Genomic DNA, 9,996 nt, shown 5'->3' with positions numbered 1-9,996 from the left:
TTTTGAATTTGACTTTGCAGGTGGGCTTTTTATTCCAAAACTCTTAAAAGCTGATTTTTGGATGACTCTGGGTGTCAAGCCCAGTGGAGTGTTCTGTGAATGTTGGCTTAGCCACTGCTTTGCCCCTTCTAAGTGAATTCACTTACCTTGGAGACTGTCCTGGTCTCTGAATCACCCAATTGCAATGCCTGTTTAGAACCTAACTCAGTGTGGGGAAGAGGAAGGGATACACTCAGGGTCTACTTAGCAGTGCCCTATCAGAATGGTTGTCCCATTGCCCTTCTCAGCCCTTTCAGCCCCTGTTATCCCACAGGCTGTACAGCTCTCTTGAAGAGGTACAGTATTTCCCTGCAGTGCCTTGAGGCATGAAAGGTACAGAGCAGAGAACGAGGACTCTGCATAGGAACCAAGGTCTTGGGATTTTTTGTGACACATTGATTCTGCCTTCCTTTTTATGTCATTCCCTCTCCTCAATCAAAATTATCTTCTGTGTCCTCACAGGTCATCTCCTGTTTCACTGTGATGACTCCTCCAGATCAGTTCCTTTCCTTTTTATCCACCTCTCACTAAAAAAAATCTTAAGACGCCTATGTTCTTCACACACACACAAACACACACACAAAATGATCATATTTTTGTGCTTTGTGAAGAGGGAAAAAAAATCCTCTAAAATCTTCAGTTTACAGTTTACTCTTGGTGTTGCACATTCTATGGGTTTTGATAAAATGTACAATGATAATATATCCACCATCATTAAAGTATCATAGAGAATAATTTCACAGGCCTAAAAATCCTCAGTGCTTCCCCAGTGCATTCCTCCCTCCCCTATAACCTCTGACAACCACTGACCCTTTTATCATCTCCATAGTTTTGCATTTTCCAGAATGTTGAATATTTGTCATTGCTGTTGTTTAGTCGCTAAGTCGTGTTGGACTATTTGTGACCCCCATGGACTGTAGCCCGCCAGGCTCCTCCATCCATGGGATTCTCCAGGCATGAATACTGGGGTGGGTTGCCATTTCCTTCTCCAGTTGAATATTTGGAATTATACAGTATGTAGCCTTTTCAGATTGGCTTCTTCCACTTATACACATTTAAAGTTCTTCCATACCATTTCATGGTTTGGTGTCTCATTTCTTCCTGGTACTGAATAATATTGGATTGTGTGGATGTACCACAGTTTTATTTATTTACCTATTGAAGGACATCTTTACTGTTTCCCAGTTTTGAAAATTATACATATATAAAGCTGCTATAAACATTCATGGGCAGGTTTTTGTGTGAACATCAGTTTTCAACTCATTTGAGTAAGTACCTAGGAATGTGATTCCTGGGTTGTATGGAAAGAGTATATTTAGTTTTGTAAGAAACTGTCCAAATGTCTTCCACTGCAGCACAGTGTATTTTTAAACATCATTTGTAAGGTAAAACCTTTGGTTTTTTAAAAATGTCATTTATATATGTAGCATATTTTGGAAAAAAAAACCTTAAAGTATACAGAACACAGTTTACCCACAGATAAACATCTTTTGCTGTATTTCCTTTGTTCCAAAAATGAATGATAAATTTCTAAGAGTAGGAAAAGAATACTTGATGAAACACCATGTCTGTTGTATGTGTTTTTTTTTTTTAAACACTGTGTTTTTTTAAGATTCCTGATTTATAAGGCCCAATTGTACTACTCCAGAAAGTAGTGACAATTTTAGGAGAAAGTCTTTGTCACTGTATCCTGGCCAGTACTAAACAGTAAACACTGTGTAATTTGGTGGTGAAACAAAATCCCCTAGTTTGTATTAGTATTTCTTTCTTATTATTGAGAGAACATTCCCACATGCATATTTTGCTTTTTGCATTGCTTATTCTCGACATTGTTTCTTCACACTCTTTTGAAGGACAGATATTTCTACTGTATTTCTCTTTAAATTCTGAATTGCTTAGCATAAATTATTCATGGTAAGGGAAAATTGTAGGGCTGGGGGAAGGGGTTGAGGGATATTACCCAATATTCAGTTAAGACTAGCTGGTCCTCAAGATTAGGAGAAGCCATTCAAATCTAAAAGGGGTACCGTTATTTCATGCTGCTGCTGCTAACTCGCTTCACTCGTGTCCGACTCTATGCGATCCCATGTACAGCAGCCCACCAGGCTCCTCTGTCTCTGGGATTCTCCAGGCAAGAATACTGGAGTGGGTTGCCATTTCCTTCTCCAATGCATGCGTGCATGCTAAGTAGTTTCAGTCGTGCCCGACTCTGTGCGACCCCATGGACAGCAGCCCACCAGGCTCCTCTGTCCCCGGGATTCTCCAGGCAAGAATACTGGAGTGGATTTCCATTTCCTTCTCCAACCGTTATTTCATATCTCCTCAGTAAACCGAATCACCTTTAATGCATGATCACCGAGAAGACACATAACATTAAGTTTTATGGTCGGCAAAAAGTTGTTCTTTTGTTGCCTGAAAATCGAATTAAATATTCCACAGTTATTGATTTAGGAGATAAAATCTAGTGGAATAGGAGACTGCAACGAAAGGGCAAACATTTTTCTCTTGGCGGAATCGAACCAGCGATCCAAGGATAACGGAAGCTTAATTACTGCTGCAGTCCTCCGCTCTACCAGCTGAGCTACCAAAGGGTGCATCTGACACGACAAAGTGTCGATTACTGAGCATATAGTAACCGAGCCATACAGTACTGAGCCAGTGAGTGGCCTAGCTTCTTTGTATTTGAAGTTCGGGCTTAAACCGGAGGTCAAGAAATCTCCAGAGAGTTGAATCTAGGGTAAACTGAATCCTGGAGTAGCCTGGGGCAGAAGGACACAGAGGCTGAGTCCGAGGAAGTAAAAGAGCAGAAACCGCCCGGATTGGGGTGTATCTGCATAGCTTCTAGACTGGGCTGTCCCAGAGTAATCGGCAAAACAGTTCTCGCTCCAGAAGCAAAAGAAACACTGGGGAGTCAGGCAGGTAACAAGTGGGAAAATGCGCAAATCCACGCGCCAGCGGCAGCCGGAGGACCACGGTAATCTGTTGGCCGAGGTTGATTTATTCTTGACCTTAAACGCAGTTGTGTGGACTCCGCCCATCCTATAATCTTTCCTCTCAAATCTTCAGCAGATAATTTCCCCTGAACCTACACACACTGCTTTTTTCCTTTCAAGGGTCAGTGTAACAAAGAAAAGCGCAGGAAGCACCACTCTCATTAGCGAAAGTACTCTCTCCAGGCCCCAGCGAGATTTGAACTCGCGACCCCTGGTTTACAAGACCAGTGCTCTAACCCCTGAGCTATGGAGCCAAAGCGCGACACATACCTCCCCGTCCACTTCCCCTAAGTTTTGATACCTGCAGCTAAACGACATCTTTACATAAAATTTAACAGATATTTTAAAATTAAAAGGAATTTCTTTTGAAAGAAGCGCTTCTTTATATACGAAGAAGAAATATGTCCTTGACTAGGCCCAAACGGAAATGTAAGTCCCTGGAAGAGCCCACAGTGCGTGCTCCTCAGGCTCGGGCCTGACAAGTCACCGAACTTGGGCAACCGCAGGGCCACCAGCGCAACCCTGAGATAAAGTGGGGTGGGTGCGCGTGCGAGAGTCGGCATCACGTCCTTGTCTCCTATCTGCTTGGATCCTTGTAAAAGTGACTGCTACAGCTCTCGTAGGCTTTATTAGGGTTTGTTCTTGTTTTGAGAAAGGCGGACTTCTCGAAGCCCAGAGCGTGCCCGAGGTGAAGACATTCAGGGGTCCAGGCCGTCCCCACCACACGATCTTTCAGTGGAACCAGGTTCGGTCTTAGTCAACCTGGGTCTGAGATTCCTCCAGGTTTCCTGAAGAAGAAATAGACTAGGAGAGTAGTAACCTTTCCCTCGGTCCTTTAACACTCTCTGCCAACAGCTCGGAGTCTGAGCGGCAGTTGCTTCTCTCTCGGTCTCAGAGCTCTTCTAAATACCTAACCCGAAGTCTAGAATCAACAGAAAGTGGCGTTGCAGAAAAGGGTTAGGAAGGGGGCGGTCCCCTTCTTTTCTCTCGTTTGTTAGCCCGCCCAGCAATCTGGCGCGGATACTGAGTCCCGCGTTCGTTGTTTATCAGGTTTGTGCCCTGAGCCAGGATTATGCTCGGTGCGCGGTGATCCGTGTGACCAAGGCAGACAAGCTAGAGCCCAAGAGCTTCGTTCCCCAAGCAGAAGAGACTGCGGAGTAAGGGCAACGCTCTCGTTTCCCATTCCACCCACCACCTTCTGGGTGCTGGAGAAGCGGGCGAGGGTAGGCTTCGAAAGGAGAGGGTATTGGAAATGGTCGGCTCTTCCCGACGTTTGCCACCTTCCGCGCGCCCTTGAAGAGTGCCTTAAATCTAGATCTATAGTACAAAGTTCATTAAAATAAGCTGAAAGAAAACAGCAAGAGCATGATACAGGGTGTGACATAGTGGGCAGGCTGGGGCAGTGGTTCTAGGATTTGACCTCCGCAGGGGCGTGGTATCGAGTTCCTCAGCTTTAGACCCTGGGCGGGAAGGCTTTCAGTGAAATCAATGTGGTTTTTTGTCTTTACCTCTCCTCTAACTCCAGGCCACCGGCAGGGATGTTTGTTCTAACTCTGTAAGAACTCAGACCCTCGCAAGAGGGTCCACAGGTGGACTAGCAGCTCAGCCTGTGTCCCTTACTGAACATTTCTGCCTCTGGAACGCTGTGGCTCAGGTTTCCCTGAATCCGCACGTTGATGCTCCTGAAATCTGGAGGAAATCGCTGGGCTTAGGAGAGAAATCAAAAATGGTCTTCATACTGTGTGATGCAGGGAACAGAATAAATGAATATTCTTAAATAAGAAAGCAGGTTACGGAGGTTGGCTCGTTGGTCTAGTGGTATGATTCTCGCTTTGGGTGCGAGAGGTCCCGGGTTCAAATCCCGGACGAGCCCCAGGATATTTTGTTTTTTTCTTTTCCCCATCTTTAAAGCTAAATGAAGCCAACACCACCAAGCCTAGATCCACTTAGGTGAAGTCCCTTTCAACCTTGACCTGATTCAAGGACTTCGTTGTAGACAGAGGCACCTCGTCCCGCTATGCAGATATTTTGTCAGGAATATCTTGCTCAGGCAGAGCTTCTGTCGGCACTTGGAGCGGGAACGAAAACTAGTGCGCTTCTCATTCGGCATTCACACGGAATAGAGTGGTACCCGGAGGTGTGCTGGGGCTGCAACGCCTGACAGAACTCTTTTCCTGAGGTCCTAGTCTGTCTTCCCCAGAGTCCCAAGTGCTGTACGCGGTCTTCCCAATAAATAGGGGCTCCGGGAACCTTTGGGCTCAAAGGGTTCAGACATCCATGCCGTCCAAATGGAGTGCAATTGAATTATTTTAAGGCGTTATTTTCCAAAACGCAGTATAACCTGGTGACAATTGTCTTGCCATTTCTGGCAAGAGTCCACCAGACTCTTCAATGCACTTTGATTGCTCACTTGGAAGACCAGCAGGTTATAATGTGAGGTGTCTACTTGTGACCTTAGAGTGTGGTTGATCCCGATTTGTGGAAGTCGCCAAGACTTAGAAACCACTGGTATGATAGGCCTTCGAACTTGCCTATCTTCCTAAACTGCTTACACAAGGGGGATCTTTGACAGGATTTCTGTCTAACTTGATCATATTTGCAAGTTTCCTCTCTTAGAAAGGTTTTGTGTCCAGGCAAGAATAAAGAGTTTTGTGATTGGTGACTGGAGGGAGGGGAGAAAGCAGAATCTGCCAGGATGTCCTGACAGATTGACCCTCCCCTGAGAAAGGTGATGTATCCAGCCTGGGCTTTAACGTGTTTGCTGAATGACTACTGGTGGAAATGCACAGTGAGAATTTGGATATAAAATTCTGAGATTAAAATATAAATATAAAATATAAAATTACATTAATATTAAAATATTGATTATTAATGTTATAATTAATATTAATTAATAAAATATTAATACAAATTATGTTTATATTAAAATATAAATATAAAATATAAAAATCCTGAGATTCAAGAGAAAGATCCAAGCCAAAGAAAGGAGTTTTATGAATAAAAAAACATAGAGCAGTTAACAGTGATATGGGTAAGAACCAACAGGAAAGAGCAATTATATAGAGAAGAAGAATTTAAGGACTGGCTCTGGTGATCATTCGTGTTTAAAAATGTGAAAAGAAAATACCAATGAGTGAAGGAACTAGAGAAGGAAGGCTCATGACAGTCACTTGCTCTGATGGCTTATTTATTTTCTTAGGGCCCACTGACAATCTTTACCAGCATTTAAAGCAAAAAGTTTGGGGGAGATGACAGTGCTGCATGGAATGAAGAATGAGGGGAAGGTGTAGACACATAAGTAAATCTTTCTTCTTAGAATCTTGAGTGTGAAGGGGAGGACCTAGACAGTTCACACATTTAGCTTAGAGGTCTTGGGATAGCTTCACAATTATTTAATTGTCTACTCAAAGACAATCAGTGGGTCTTTTGCTGCCCTGCCCTGAAACCTGGGCAAAGGAATGTTGGGTTGCCAAAAGTGCACTCCTTGATCTTGGTATGTTCTGACTCTTAAGGGTTTTTATCAGTAGCACAGATGAAAGTGGCATCTGTGCCACTTTACTCCCATTATCCTCCTTCCATCCTCCTTCCATTATCATGGTAAGAAGCAGAAATACTGGCTACAATCAAGACAAGGAACTCGTCAGCACTTGAAAAAAAGGCTCAGAGGAGCAAATTAAAGAATACCCAAGTGTCTTGAGGGGGGAGAAGAAGGAAAATTAGTTCTGAAAAGCAGAAATAGTTTAAAATGATCTTAATGTGGGAGAGATGTGGGGATTTCTTATCTCAGATAAGATCTTTTGACCTTTGAGAAAATAATGTCCATTGGGAACCAGAAACAGAGCACCTGGCTAAAGATTCAGTGGGTAGTTTTTTCTATGGTGGTGGAAATTGGGACCTTATCTTCTGGGCTCTGCTTGAGAGGAGCAGCACCAGCTTCTACAGCTAAGAGTCTGAGTTCAGAGTTTATTTTACTGATGACACTTCCAACAAGTAATTTTGTTGCTTGTTGGGGTTGAGACCCACTATGTCATCCTCACTGCTAAGGGAATGTTAGGAGTCACAGAGAACGTCTGGAAAACTTGTCAAAGTCTTTACTGCTAAAATCCTTTCTGTATTGTCAGATCTTGAAATACTTCCTATAGCTGCAATGCATTTTTTTTTTTTTAAGATGGGGAACCCAAGGGAAATATCCATATGCAAAACTTCACAAAATCATGGTTTTCCTGGAATGAGCATCTTTAAGGAAGGACTTGACTATGTATGTATAGCTACTGAACTCAACTGCCCCAAGGCCCACTCGGGAGCTCAGCCATAGACTCAGGGCCTGTACAAACTTAGAGCTGCTTAACTGTCTTCCTCACCTCCTATGGTACCTATAACTATCGTACTCCTATGCCAATATGGGCCTTTAATAAGCTATTGTCAACACAATCCCCTTTGAATTATATGAAAGTGACCCCAGCAAATCACTATTGAGCACACTTACTTAACACTTTTTCATTCCTTATGTAATTTTTCCCTACAAGAAAAAAAAAGTAATGAGAATTTACTATGTTCCAAATTACCAGGTCCTCTTCTGGATGGCATGGAAACAAACTCAGATATGACCCAGTCTCTGTCTTCAAGAAGTTTGAAAAATAATGGGAAACAGGAGAAATGCTGCAGTTTATTATTGCAAAAGAAATTGTATCATTTAGGATTCAATCAAAGTGGAAGCATCACTAGTATAAGTAGTGATGAATAAGAGATTTATTATAATTCTGGGGATTGATGAAAAAGTTTATGTTAAGCTCTTGCTTCTAAGACTAGTGTTGGGCCTGAATCTGTAACCCTGGGGGTGAACAGGTAAGGACAAGTGGGCATTGAAGTGAGGGGAAAATGATTCAAACTGACACAATGAAATCCATAAAGACAAAATGAAATAAAAAGGGCAAATTGGGACCTACATCTCTCTCTCACTGTTTCCAACCTTGTTGATGTGGGAAATCTGCAGGAGAAGCTGGCTCCCTTCATCATGGAACTACCCATGCACTTGGCCCAAGAGAAGGAGAAGGAGATCCATTTGTGCCAGGGGAGTTGTGGGTCCAACATAAGCCCATACCAATGAGTGAAAAGCAGACTAGTAGAACAGCATCTCTGTTGCATCAATAAGTACAAGCTGCAACAAAGCCTGGCATTCTATGCCAATCTTCGGAACACAGTGGCTGCTGTGTGTGACATTTTCACCTTCTAAATCTCACTACAAATTTCACCACATCCATATAGAAATTTAGATTCATATAGAAAAGAAAATTCCAGATAATGTAGTTCCAGCTTAGACAGACACAGTACAGAGTCAACTTTCTTGGGCACCTCCTAAATACCAGCCTCTGTTCTATGTGTTTGGAACACATTCTTATTTTTAGCTTCCTCTTATTTTGTGATCTCTGGGATTGACTTCAGGTTTTTATGCTCCACGAAATTAGGTAGCTTTTAAGGCAATACCTCTTCTGCCCTCTGGGTGACACTTCTAGATCATTCCAGAAGAATTATTTTTCTCTCTCAAATTACTGCTTATTCTTATTCCTTCCACTCCTCTAGTTCTCAGTCAGGAATCTTTCAGGGGAGAAATAGTTAGTGTGTGTTTTTCTGTATTACTAATAGAACCAGATAAAAGCATCACTATTTCCAGTGACCATTGAAACATTATGGCTATTTCTTTGGATATTCCTGGAGAAGGAAATGGCAACCCACTCCAGTACTCTTGCCTGGAAAATCCCATGGAAGGAGGGGCCTGGTAGGCTACAACCCGTGGGGTCGAAAAGAGACAGACATGACTGAGCGACTTCACTTTCACTACTTTGCATATTAATGCTCAGTTTGCCAATTTTGCAACATTATTTTGAGGTTGATGTGCTGTCCATACTTTGATATTTATTTTTTCTAAGCGTTGTGTCTCTGTATACAAATGCACTCCAACATGGAGTTAATTCCCATGTAGTGAATGATAGCTTCTGAAAACTTCTCTAACAAGAAAATGTTTAACAGGATAAATCAATTTTCATATGACCTCCAATGTTATTTTGTAAACCCCCTTATCATCCCCTATCTTTGAATTATTATTTGTCTCTTAGTCTTCCACTTTAAGATCAAAGTCGCTTGAGATTAGGAACCATTGCTTATTCATCTTATTATATATAATAAGGACATAGTATATATAATAACATATATTACACATATATCACAGTATCCAACAAAGATGCTTAAAAACCTTTGTTGAATGATTGAATACATACATACATATATACATACACAAACATTTGTCCAAGATTCCAAGGTCACCACAAATAAGAACCCTCATTTCCTTTCAAATATACAATGAGGTAGATAAAATGTAACACAAAATCTGATTCTTGGTAGGTATAACAATAGTTGATATTCTTAATTTTTTTATGTTGAAGGTCCTCATTCCATCCCCATTTTACTAAAAATAAAAGATGAATGAGGATATTCAAATGTAATAAAAAGATGGACAAATGAAAGCAACATAATCCACTGACAGAACGAGTGAATATATCTTTAATCCACCTTTATAATACAGTGTAAATTAGATAACCACATTAAATGCTGCTATTCATAAGCTTTCTTTTTGATCTGCTTTTCCAAAGGCATCTGAAACTGTCATGGAGAAGAAAATAAGTCCCTTATTAAGTTTGTTTTACTTCTTTTCCACCTAACAGTGAATGCAATTTTTTTCAGAATGTATGCACAAAAATATACAGTTAATCTATTTATTTTTATGATTATAGGACATTTGTCTTAAAATTCTTGATTTTCATAAATAATTTAAAGACTAATGAGAATTAGTTTTTAACTTTTGGTGACAGTCATACATGGAACTCTTTAGGAATTGAATTAAAGCTATATGTCCTCTTCCCAGATAATTGCATATAGGCTCAGATATATACATTTACATAATAATAGT

At 41.3% G+C, this 9,996-nt stretch overlaps 2 non-coding genes across 2 annotated transcripts; one reads left to right on the top strand and one right to left on the bottom strand.

Annotated features, from left to right (window-relative positions):
• Nucleotides 1-3,213: 3,213 nt before the first annotated feature.
• On the bottom strand, nucleotides 3,214-3,286 carry TRNAT-UGU. The gene has a single exon. It is a non-coding gene; the product is annotated as a tRNA-Thr (tRNA).
• A 1,547-nt stretch (nucleotides 3,287-4,833) lies between these two features.
• Nucleotides 4,834-4,905, top strand: TRNAP-UGG. The gene has a single exon. It is a non-coding gene; the product is annotated as a tRNA-Pro (tRNA).
• The last annotated feature ends 5,091 nt before the right edge of the window (nucleotides 4,906-9,996 follow it).

The sequence above is a fragment of the Cervus canadensis genome, chromosome 6 (genome assembly GCF_019320065.1).
Source record: "Cervus canadensis isolate Bull #8, Minnesota chromosome 6, ASM1932006v1, whole genome shotgun sequence".
Lineage (NCBI taxonomy): Eukaryota > Metazoa > Chordata > Mammalia > Artiodactyla > Cervidae > Cervus > Cervus canadensis.
The sequence above is the reverse complement of the archived record's forward strand: the minus strand, read 5'-3'. Positions and strand labels throughout refer to the sequence as shown.